Here is a 12,643-nt window from a genome sequence, read left to right as displayed (position 1 = left end):
ATGGGAAAATAAGAGGAGATGCTGCTCATGCAATGACGGTACAGAAAACGAGGAGACAATCACAAATGAAATATATGTAGACGTGCGGAAGGAAGGAGAAGGCAGCGGGATGAGGAAGTGGAAGCCAAAACACGACAGAGACAAGGAAAAGAAAATGCAAGGGACGGAGGAAGAAGGAGAATGGGAGATCACCAATACTTTCATACTTTCTAATTCGTCTGCTCTTCCACCTTACAGAGAGCTTCCTACCCCCCGGCCCCAACCATATAAATAAAAGCGCTAATCCACACACAAACACACAGGTGTAGAAGAGAGAGAGAGAGAGAGAGAGAGAGAGAGAGAGAGAGAGAGAGAGAGAGAGAGAGAGAGAGAGAAGGCAGCAACCTCTGGGATGGGGTCACTATGCAGTCAGAACGACCACTCCTCCCCCCTTCCTCCTCCTCCTCCTCCTCCACCACCTCCCCAAACGAAAAAAAAAAAAAAAAAAAAAAGACGTAAGTATGTAATGAGCGAGAAATAACAGGTATTACACGTTATCAATACGAGCGAAACGCTGGGAGTTGGATCATTAAACGCCAGCAGGTCGCTGCCACAAAGGGGATCTGCTTGTTGCCTGCTGAAGCCATTCGCGGCAGCACCCGCCGCTCCCTGCCTGCTACCGCTGCTTATGTTGCTTTCCCTATTACTCATCTACACTGCTACCTGCTGCCTAGCTTCCTGCTACTCACGACGACGACGAGTTTGTTCCTGCTAAACGATTTCTGTCCATCTGACCTCTGCTTCTACTTCTGCTCCTGCTTCTTTGTGTAACCATGGCCAACCTGCTGTACCTTCTGCTTAACCAACGCTTGTCCTGCTAACAGGGAACATTTCCCGTTCGCACTTTCCGATAAACTTTCCATGGCAGTATCACCCCCCCCCCCCGCCACACACACACACACACACACACACACACACACACACATGGCGGTTTGTCTTATCTCTCTTTTTTTCCTGCCCCATGCTGGCAGTTGAGCCAGAGGGAGAGGTGGATGGGGAGGTGCCTTTTGCTTTACTATCCTACTTCTTCTTCGAGTTAAGTGAGCAGTCTCTCTCTCTCTCTCTCTCTCTCTCTCTCTCTCTCTCTCTCTCTCGTCATGGGCCATCAAGTCTCCTGTTATCTGTCCTGCCTATATTACCCTTAATTCAGCACATTTCATTATCTTGTCCCTTTCCCATCTGCTTGCCTGACTCCCTACTGCTTCTGCTTATCCCACTCCATCAAACACCTCCCACTGCTTACTACTACTACTACCACCGCCACTACTACTATCACTACTGTTTCTGCTTGTTACTACTACTACTACTGCTTCTACTACTACTGCAACTGAAGAACCTGTTCTTGCTCACATTACTCGCGCCTCTACCACTGTTGCTCACCCCCACCCAGATAATATCCAGGAGGAGGCAACTCCTGCAGGAGCCGGGCTGTGCATGTGGGCAATATATGCAGCCGTCCCGTGCGGACGACAGGGGTCAAATAGAGGACCTTGTACCATGGCATTATAGTGGGACGCCCTGTGTGGCCGACAAGGGGCAATTGCCGGCCTGGACATTATAGAGGGAGCGGGGTGAGAGGAGGAGGAGGAGTGGGGAGAGGAGGCTGGGGAGGAGGAGGAATGGAGGAGGCTGGGGAGGAGGAGGAGGAGGTAGACTGGGGCGAGAGAAGGGCGAGTGAAAGATAACCAGTGTGGATGGCCTGGGAAAGGTGGGTAATTAAGGGAAAGGCATAATAACTATCATTAGAGGGTGAGGGAGTGTACATAGCATGAACACAAGGGAGGAGAAAAATACGAAAAGAAGAAAACGGAGGAAATTGAGAGCGATGATTAAGGTTAAAACGGAAGGGAGAGAGGAAAGAATACACGCAAGGGAGAAAGAGAAGGGAAAGGGGTAAATGGGAAGAAGGAAGGCTGGAGGTTGGACGAAGAAGAGAAGGAGGAGGAGGAGGGTCACCCAATGTTCCACTAATGTCGGGAGATGACATGGTCGCCAATGCTCGACCATGTGTGCCCTAATGGCACACTCGCTGCCTCATTCTCCACCCTCACACTCCCTACAATCACCAACCTCACACTGCTAACAATGACCTTCCACATACCTAAACTTACCACCACTCACACTTCCCTCACTCACTACCCTCACACTGCCTACACTTACCTATCATACACTACCTACATTCACCATCCTCACAATACACCCCACTCACCATCCTTAAGCTGTCCACACTCACCACCCTCACACTGCCTCACTCAGCGAACCTCAAGCTATCTCTTCACACTGGCTCGCCAAGTACCCATCTCAATGTTCCATTTATCAACCTCATCTCACTTCACTCCTTTTATGCTTAACTCACCTCCCTAACTTTCTCGTTCATCATCCTCACAGCACCTCACCTCACCACATTATTTCACCGAGCACCCTTACCAGTCACCCTCAACACTACTTCACCCACCACCCTTACAGTACCTCAATCACGACTGCGCACACTGTTTCCCCCCTTGAACGTTATTTCCCCACACACTGCCTCACTCACCACACACACAACAAAGGCTACACTACACCTGGAGCAAATTACGTAAACATTCGCAATAGGATGGACATCGCTCTGGCCTCAGTTGGTCCAGAATCACCTCAAGCCAGTCTCATTATTTCCTCGTCTCTCGGGAAAACCAAACACTTGTCTCTAGTGACAAACTGGCGTACTGTCAAGCCCTTCTCTCCTCCTCGAACCAGTATATTCAACTCCCGTACACACAAAGGGTAGGTCCCCTCTAGGTAGGAGAGCATCGTGGGGCGCCTGGTGACAAGGGATTATCACAGCCCGAGTCTATCTGTAATTACCTCATCGCAGGACCTGCCGCAGGAAGAAGGCATAGGATGGTGACTGGGGGATGCCTCCTGCTCCTGCAGATCTGTCAAGACGCACTGGGGGAGGAGGGGATGTATGTTCCCCCCCTCTCCTCCTGAAGGTCGTCTCAAGTTCATAAGACCAGGTTACACCAGCACTCTCCTCCTATGAACCTGGATAGGATTACGAAACGCTGGCTTATGTCGTCACCAGGACAGGGAGTGACTCCATCGCCATAAGGAAATCAATCCTCCCTTACTGTAAAACATCTGACAACGAGCATCTATTTCCTGAATGGTTACCATGTCCTCTGGACCCATCCAGGTCTTCCCTGGATGACAGACATCAGTAATATCTCTTCTAAAAAAAAAAAAGAAAAGGAAAAATCAGTGAATTTACTGTGCACTCCTCATCCTTCGGGCTGTGGCGGATCGAGATAAGCAACGGCTGGTGGCGAAGGAAGAAGTGTTGGCTGTGGGTGCGCTCGAGGTGAGGGCGTGGCTGAGGCTTCTGCTGGTGTGTAACGTCAGTAAGGAGCCAGAAACGGCGGGCCGGGGCAGGGTTAGGTTAACATCTGGGTCACAACCTCCACGACACGGCGTAGCTGGGGAGGAGGTCTAGAGGGGACACACATGGGTGAGAGAGGAGTAAGGAGGGACGCGGTATAGAAGGCAGAAAGAGGCAAAATAACACGGATGAAAAATGAAAAAAAAGAAAAAAGAAAAGGAAGGAACAGAAGACAGCAACAAGGATCTAAACACACGCGTCTCGGTTTCCACACAAACAATTTCCAGCACACCAAACACGCCTGGCTAATCTGTTACCTGAGGTACACACGCCACCACCATCATCATCGTCTCTGAATGTATCAAAAAATAGTTTCTCGAGACAGCATCGTAACGGAGATCCTTCCATTGTAAGAAAATACCAAAGAAAATTGAGAGAATAAGTGTGGTGATACGGGGTCGTTCTTGGCACCTGGGGCGTCATAAAGCCATGCTCAGAACGAATCTCAAAAGTTATTTATCACTATGATTACCAGTCGTCTCCTCCTCCCCTGCCTCACCTAACACGAACAGCGTCTTCCGTGATGGGGCGTCCTCCTAGGGCAACACTGCTATCACCCTCGCCTCGACCACATCTCGTGTGGTTATTAATCTCGAAGGGGTCGTCAAAGTGATGGAAGGTGAGGGAGCTTCTTCATCAGGCTGTGTGTGTCATCCGGAGAGTGTTGCCTGCGGGAGTAACGGTACGCTTGCCCTGATGAACTTGAGGGTGAGGCGCTACTGTTACCCCTGTTCCTGCCCGGCCTGATGCGGCAGGTCGTGAGTGTGCGTGTGTGACGGGAGGACGCTGGGCGACAGCTGCCTGGGAAGAACTAGACTACACAATCAGGCGGAGGTATGGCTTGTGGATGAATAGGGGAGCTGGCACAGTAGACAGGATCAAGAAAGAGAAGCACCTGGTGATTCACGTGAAGAAGGGATCAGTACAAAAGACAGCAAGGGTGAGTAGGTCTGGGGAGGGAATATAAAGGCAAGTCTGTCGTGGCAAACAGCAGCAGACGGTACACAACTGGTGGACAAGTTCGCAGGTAGTTAGTACGTTCCAGGCATAGTGAAGACAGCGAATGTGTCATCAAGGTTATGATGTTCCTGTAACATACCTTCTCGGTTCTTGGTTCGTGTTCACTGATGCAGTCGAGGTTCTGGGATTTTTCTCTGACTGGCCGGCTGGCATGGCATGATGGAAGGTCATGGCCACACCAGCAATGACTGGAAGCCGAGTATGACGACGGCAAAACAGTGGCTAATCATGCTGAGTACACAGGGGTGCTGCGGGGTCACTGGGCAGAGCAGAATTTTTCGTACCATGCAAGTCAGCTACTGACGGCGATACAGTACTCTACACCCTCATCACCATGTATTTCTCCCTCTCTTATGACCATGCATCTCATGCCAATGCCTAAAACACATGGTAAAACGATCTAGAAAACTGGGAAAACACTCACATACAAGATAAAAATCTTCACCTACATCGTCGTGGTATATCAGACGAATTGCAGGCGCTGTTCGACTCCGCGCGCCTACCCCTGATTATTCTCACGTCAAAATACACAGTATCTTGTTTATCTTGCATCTAACATCTTGTACAGCTCTCTCAAGCAATGTCTTACCTAACTCAAGAACCCAAAAGCATGGTTAAACTCATCAAAACAGAGGAGTTATCGTAGGGTGAGGAGGAAGCACAACAATATCCAAGAAACAAACAGCAATATCAACACCTGACGCCGCCGCCGAACCGCCAACGAGGGTGACTCCGCCTGGCTGTGGGGAACGTTATCACAAGGTCGAACAATGACTCGTCTCGTGAAAATCCATGACGAAGCTGGAGATTGGCTGCCTGGATGGCTGGCAAGCTGCGAAAACCTCGTTATCTTTTTTTTTTTTTCTCGCCCCGAAGGTAATACAGATAACGTGAGAGAAAGTGTACTGCGTGTGGCGCGGCCAACGGACCCGCCCCGTCTACTTTTTTTTTTTTTTTCCCTCCGCTTCTTCCCGCCATTCGCCATCATTCATACCTCTCCTGCAGATGGGCTCAGTCCCTCCCAGTGCTCCCGCTGCGACACGTCCCCAACGATAGCTTACTCAATGATGAAAATGACAAAGGAATTTATGCCTTAAAACGGAACGGGTAAACAGTTCACTAATCTGGGAGCATCGTGGGAAGGGTGGCTTCGCGTCTGGCTCCACCTAATATCAACAATGGCGGCCATCTCCTGGTGTTATGGCTACCACTCCACTCCTCTCCTCTCGGCATGAAATGTCTCCTCGCGTGACCTCAGGACTCATCCACTGCAACCCACCTTCTTCTGTCTTGATAGCCTCCAGGGGTGAGGAGGTGTGGTGTGTGTGTGTGTAGACCGGAGGGCAAACTGATGGCGATGGGCCGTCGTAAATGCCGCTATATAACGGCGCTTGGCCTGGGTACACACACAGACACACACACACACACACACCCGCCGGGCAAACGTAGCCCCGGGCAGATACCGACTCACCGAGTCAAGAGGAGCGGGCCGCTGCTGCTGTGATGCAACATTTCCTCGCCCCAGTCTTAAAGGAGAATCATTTCCTTGAGGACGATAGAATGTGATGTGAGAGGTTGAAGTTAATGGGAGAAAATTCATTACTCGAAAATTATGATTGGCCATCCGGTCAAAGAGATAATTGACAATTAATTACGTCAACGACCTGGGCGAAAGACCAGCTATTTATTGGTGATGATACGAGCCAATGAAATGTGTGGCAGTAATGACCTCTGCGCAAGCAGTTCAGGTCAAATAATTATCAGGAACTCCCAAACTTATTACGAGGAAAATACCATATATATATATATATATATATATATATATATATATATATATATATATATATATATATATATATATATATATATCAAACATTTTCGTATAGTTATGAAAGATGAGACTGCATCTCGTATACAGATCCTGAAGCATAAAACTCAAAACACTTTTCTTTCCATGGTCAATAAGTTCCCTTCTTGAGCCGGAGTCTTGCCAGTAAAAATCAGAATGTAATCACCAACCAAGGCCGTCTTTACAAGGGGCTGGACACACGACCTGAGGGACGGGTTGAGAGTCAGTTGGTACGGGTGTGATTACAACGCCCCCTGCCTCCAATGATGACGGGAGAGTACATCTGGTAAACACACCGTCTCCTCTTCAAGTGGAGGTCACGGTCATGAATGAACTGAGCATACAGGTACCACATTAAAAATAACACACACACACACACCAGAGGAGCATCCTTTCCTCGGCCATACTGCCTGTTATCATCTGCAACATCCTGTAGCATACAGGAGGAGCCAGGTGTGTGTGTGGTGCATCTTCGTCAGGAGGACAGGTGTGCGAGCTAGGGTACACACACGCCATCCTCTTCGTTGATGCAGTGTCACCGTTAGGAAGGTACCTCGGCAAGACGATTCACTGTAAATACAGTGAAAGTACGTATGGAGAAAACCTCCTTAATACAGGCGATATACAAAGGATTTAATCTACAATGAACTTAACGTTCATCGGAGGGTTAGAGAAGGTTCATGAAGGTTTGGACTATGCAACCTCAAGTCGCTGAAGTACACACTGCTCGGCCCCTGGCTTCAAGACACGTCACGTTGCGAACCGGAATAAAATGATTCACAGTCACGCACAGAAAACTACAATAATGACATCGAATGGATAACGACACAATAGATGAATCTGTGTAATAAAAGAAGAGAGAGAGAGAGACTCCAAAGCTTATGGTAAGAATAGCAGAAGTTTAAGAGGAAAATGACGAAAAGTCATGCCTGAACAGAGTCAAACTCTACGGTGGTGAATGTGTAACTTATGAGGTCACGCCACGAGCTACGGGTCCCTGCCACAGATACGCCAGAGAGACTTCCAGTGTCACACACCGTCCGTGGACGAGGTTGTCCCTCAGGCACTTACCTCTAGCGTGGCATGACGGTAAGTATCATCATGGGAAGCAACAAGGAGGGAGAGACGTGGAGGTGGCAAGCCGAGCCACTCCGTTCAGGGTGAACAACTAAGAGAAACTAATGGTAGGATTAAGTTGGGGATGGTTGTGTTGGTGGTCATAATCAAAGGAGGGGGACAGTGCGTGGCGCTGGGCTGGTTTGTCTCGGTGCTTAGCCACAGCCACATCCCTCTATCTGGTCCCTTCCAGGCTCTGTCTTATCCCATCCCTATGCCTCGCCATTTCTAAGTCATGTCCTATCCCATCCCTATGCCTCGTCCCTTTCAGTCTCTGTCCCGCCCCATCCCTATGAATCCCCTCTTCCAGGCTGTATCTCAACCCCCATCCCTGTACCCCGCCTCTTCCAGTCTCTGCCCCCGCCCTCTGGGCCACGTGTGGCCCAGAACAAAGGATGGGGTGGCGATGGTGGTTGGAGACCCTCCCTCCCCCCATCCCAGCACATTTGAGGCCTCAAGGTGACCATAATAAATGACGGTCTATAACCTTAATGCCCTCCCGTATTCTCACTCCACTCTCCCATGACCTACATCTGCGGCCTTCCCTACACACACACACACACACACACACACCTGTCCCATCCCATACATCCACCTGAATCCTCCTCACACCTGCTTCTCTTGCAGGAGGGCAGCGCCCCAACTTACACCTGCATCAACGCGACGCTTTTACACCCACAACCTCCTCATGCCCAACACATCTGCCTCGACCCTAAACACCCGCTCACTCCCTTGCCCACCAGGACTTCACGACACAATCCTGCCTCATCTGTCAAAATTCCTCACCCCCCACGATACCTGGATTACCCTTGCACACCTGTTATCCTTCACGAACTGCTACATACCCGCCTCCGCCTCACCACCACATCTGCTTCAACCCCTAGATTTCACAAATGTGTATTTCACATTCATTCAATGTGCCTATGGTGCGTGATGCATCTCAGAAGAGAGAGAGAGAGAGAGAGAGAGAGAGAGAGAGAGAGAGAGAGAGAGAGAGAGAGAGAGAGAGAGAGAGAGAGAGAGAGAGAGAGAGAGACCTGACGAAGACCCTCGGTGGCAGGGCCAGGCCAGCCAGGAGAGACCTCCCTCCTTCTTGGTGCCACCTACGAATACGGAAGCTCGTCGAAAAGGTGTCACAACAAATTATCTCCGTCAGTCGCTCCCGCTACGACACCGACGTAAGAAAAAAAAAATGAACATCGTTGCAATCCTGAGGGGGCTTTGCTTCCTCCTCCTTCGACCAGAATTAAACCGATCGACAGCAACCTTGGTGTCCTCCCTCCTTCCCTCCCTCCTCCCCAACCCCACCACGCCCTCCCTCCTCTGTGCCGCCCTTGAGGTCCCTCCTGCGTCTCCTGCCGTGAGGCCAACCGGTCACGAGCCTTCGCCAGCCGGCGGGACGTGACGATTGACGAAAGGTCGTGACGCTGACGATGTCGACGGCGACTTCCCGTCACACACACACACACACACACACACACACACACACACACACACACACACACACACACACACACACAAGCAAGACGCACATGTTGAAGTGACTACAAAGACGCTAAAAATTTCAGTCCATGACAACATATCGCCAAAATGAATCATTTCCCTGATACTTCCCACCCAATCCCTCACCACAAGTCTACCACCCCGACTCCGTGCGGGGATGTGCACCGCACCGGAGGCAAGAGAACCGGAACCAATGGCTCCTTGATCCGCTGGCTAATCATCAGCCGGCCATAAAACACGTACGCCTCGGTTAATCACCAAATCGCCTCGTTCCATCAACACGCAGTTACGTCTTCACCTCTCTCTCTCTCTCTCTCTCTCTCTCTCTCTCTCTCTCTCTCTCTCTCTCTCTCTCAACCATAATCACAGGGAACAGTGCGATGACCCTGAGCAATCCCCAGGTCCTCCTCACCAAAAGCAGCTTTATCAATCAGCTGGCGAGTTTAACAACGAACCTCCCTCAACCCCCAACCTCTCCTCCTCTCTCCCTTCCCTCCCTCCCTCACCGTCATTCAATCACGCACGGCGATCTCAAAGATTACAATGATCACGAACGACAAATGGGATGACGAGTTTACACAACAACCCGGTGGTAATGGTGGCAAGCGGGGGACGTCGGTGTGACATGGGTCCGTCGGAGAGAAAGAAAGACTCTTGAATGACGCATTCCAATCAGCCAGGACTCAGCCAGGGGCTTGAGTGGGTCACGTCCAGCCCCAGCCATCACTAGCTGCGTGTCCCTCGACGTGAGAGGTCCCCGACGACGACGACGACGACGACGATGCTGGGAGAGGAAGAGGCTGTATACATACATACGTACGTACTACCTTCACGTCCGCCGAAGTGAGTTAGCCTCACGGAACAGCGCTTGAAGACTTTCACTTCCTCTGGGCGATTACCTTCATCAAAACCATCTAACGTAAAAAAAAAAAAATCCAAAAGCGTTGATACTGAACTCAATCTTCAGGCAATCAGACTGTACCTGAAGTAGGATCTATGGTACGTAAACACAAGACTTCTCCTCGAGTCTGTTACCCTCCCAACCAAGCTCTTACAGCTGCCTAAATACACACACACACACACACACACACACAGAGAGAGAGAGAGAGAGAGAGAGAGAGAGAGAGAGAGAGAGAGAGAGAACGCGAACCTTGAGGGAACTTTTATTTTTTTTTTCTACAGCTAAGTCTTGGCTGGCTGGCTGGCTGTCTGGGCATGACCTCACGTTCCTCAGCTTCTGCAGGGCTCAGCGGCTGACCCGCCCTTGCCCTGAACCACCACACCACCACCCCCGAACCACGTCACCTCGCCTGACCTCGTGAGCGGCCGCCGTGGCGAGGTCGTGAGCCAACACGATGGGATAATTAAAGCACGAGGGAGACATAAATAACCCGACGTTATCTGGCTAACGATCAAGTGTATCGGAGGAGCGTCCGTCGCCGTATAATATCCACCGTTCCGGGGAGGTCGGCTGCATGGCTACCACCAGCGCGGGACGCGTGGTTCACTTCCTCGTTCATGGACTTTGGTAAAATACGTGGAATGAAACGCCACTGAGCCATTTCATTATATGATTAAAACAGGGAGAAAGAGGGTATCTTCGGCAAGGCCGTATATTTACCAGATGTTTACCCAGTGGCGTCCTAGATACGTCTCTTCGTTGTATATCAACTGACTGTTATATTTCTCTCTTGTGTCTCCCCTGATGATGTGATCATTACACGAAAGTGCACTTGGGAACTTATCGTGTTTCATTTTCCTCGTGGACTCATACGAATATCTTGATCACGCGCAAAATTGTGATCCTTTCCAATATATATATATATATATATATATATATATATATATATATATATATATATATATATATATATATATATATATCCCTGAACTCAACCTTCCTCACAATGCTCTTCTGTTCGACCAACGGTGCAACAATAATTTTTTTCCGGAGTTGCTTCTCTCTTATGTATTTGTAAAAAGGCTGATATCATTATCCACTTTCCCCTGCACCACTTCGTCTGTTGATTTCTCGAGTTTTACTGAAGTAAATAACTTATTTCAATTACCAGGAAATGACCCTATTTTCAACGTGAAGTAAACTTCATTTTTTTTTTATCTTTTACGTAAAAACGTAACAAAACCATCATCGTATCGGTGAGGCGGCGCCGGAGGAAGAGGCGGAGGCGGAGGAGGAGGCGGAGGAGGAGGAGGAGGTCCTTCTCTGGCCGGTCGAGCATAAACAATTAAGTGCAGCATTTGCATGGCTTCTCCCGAGCCATCAACATCATCCTGCTGACGCCGTTCAAAACCTGTTCCCCTGCGCTTTCTTCTCCTCTGTCCAGCTCCCCCCACAACCCCTCCTACCATTCTTGGCCAGCCGGAGGGCCAGCGACGTGGACCACAAGGCCATACAGGACCACTAAAAAGATACTACGCGGAACCAATCCCCCCAAAGAATCGAATGTGGATCACATTAACTGGTACTGATTTGGCCGGTCAGAAACAGTGTATCCATAAGACCATGTGGATGACACAAGGTAAGTGGATCGTATTAACGGGTATTAACCTAACCATAGGGTAAGTGGATCGTATGAACTGGTATTAATCTACCCACAAGGTAAGTGGATCGTATTAACTGGTATTAACCTGGCCATAAGGTAAGTGGATCCTATGAACTGGAATTAACCTGCCCACAAGATAAGTGGCTCCTATGAACTGGTATCAACCTGCCCACAAGATAAGTGGATCGTATTAACTGGTATTAACTTAGCCATAAGGTAAGTGGATCGTATTAACTTGTATCTAACTTGGCCAGCCAGATAGGTCTACTGGTATAGGCCAAGTGGATCAAAAAGGTAAGTGGAGACAGAACGCTAGGTGGATCATATTATCTCATAAGCCTTAAAGACCAAAGCTGACCAGAAGGCCAACAACAGGTGATTTCTACACCAGTGAACAAAGAGCTAAGGTTTCCGATGGTAGGAGAGGTTGAGCCGTGGGAACCACAGACGCCAGCCAGCGGCACGTGTACGTCAGCCATCCTAAACCTCCCCAAGTCCGGATGAGGTATTTAAGTCCTGGCCGATACCGTGCCGATCCTGTGATCGGAGAGAGAGAGAGAGAGAGAGAGAGAGAGAGAGAGAGAGAGAGAGAGAGAGAGAGAGAGAGAGAGAGAGAGAGAGTCACACGGGCTACGTCGACCTCTTTGACCACGACTTGTATCAGAACCTTGAGCACGACGGTACGACCCTTGAGCAAGACAGTACGACCCTTGAGCAAGACAGTACGACCCTTGAGCAAGAGATTACGACTCTTGAGCACGACGTTACGACCCTTGAGCACGACGGTGTGACCCTTGAGCACGACAGTACGACCCTTGAGCACGACGGTGTGACCCTTGAGCACGACGGTACGACCCTTGAGCAAGACAGTACGACCCTTGAGCAAGAAATTACGACTCTTGAGCACGACGTTACGACCCTTGAGCACGACGGTGTGACCCTTGAGCACGACAGTACGACCCTTGAGCACGACGGTGTGACCCTTGAGCACGATGGTGCGACCCTTGAGCAAGACAGTACGACCCTTGAGCAAAACAATACGACCCTTGAGCCCGACGGTACGACCCTTGAGCACGACGGTGCGACCCTTGAGCAAGAAAGCACGACCCTTGAGCAAGACAGTACGACCCTTGA

General features: G+C 49.8%; 1 protein-coding gene across 6 annotated transcripts in view; it reads right to left on the bottom strand.

Moving 5' to 3' along the window:
• Nucleotides 1-12,643, bottom strand: part of Cad88C (cadherin 88C) — a 313,587-nt gene that overhangs the window by 75,747 nt on the left and 225,197 nt on the right. The window lies entirely within an intron of this gene.

This window comes from Panulirus ornatus, chromosome 50 (genome assembly GCF_036320965.1).
Source record: "Panulirus ornatus isolate Po-2019 chromosome 50, ASM3632096v1, whole genome shotgun sequence".
NCBI classification, from domain to species: domain Eukaryota; kingdom Metazoa; phylum Arthropoda; class Malacostraca; order Decapoda; family Palinuridae; genus Panulirus; species Panulirus ornatus.
Note: the sequence above shows the minus strand (reverse complement) of the source record. Positions and strands in the feature narration are given on the sequence as shown.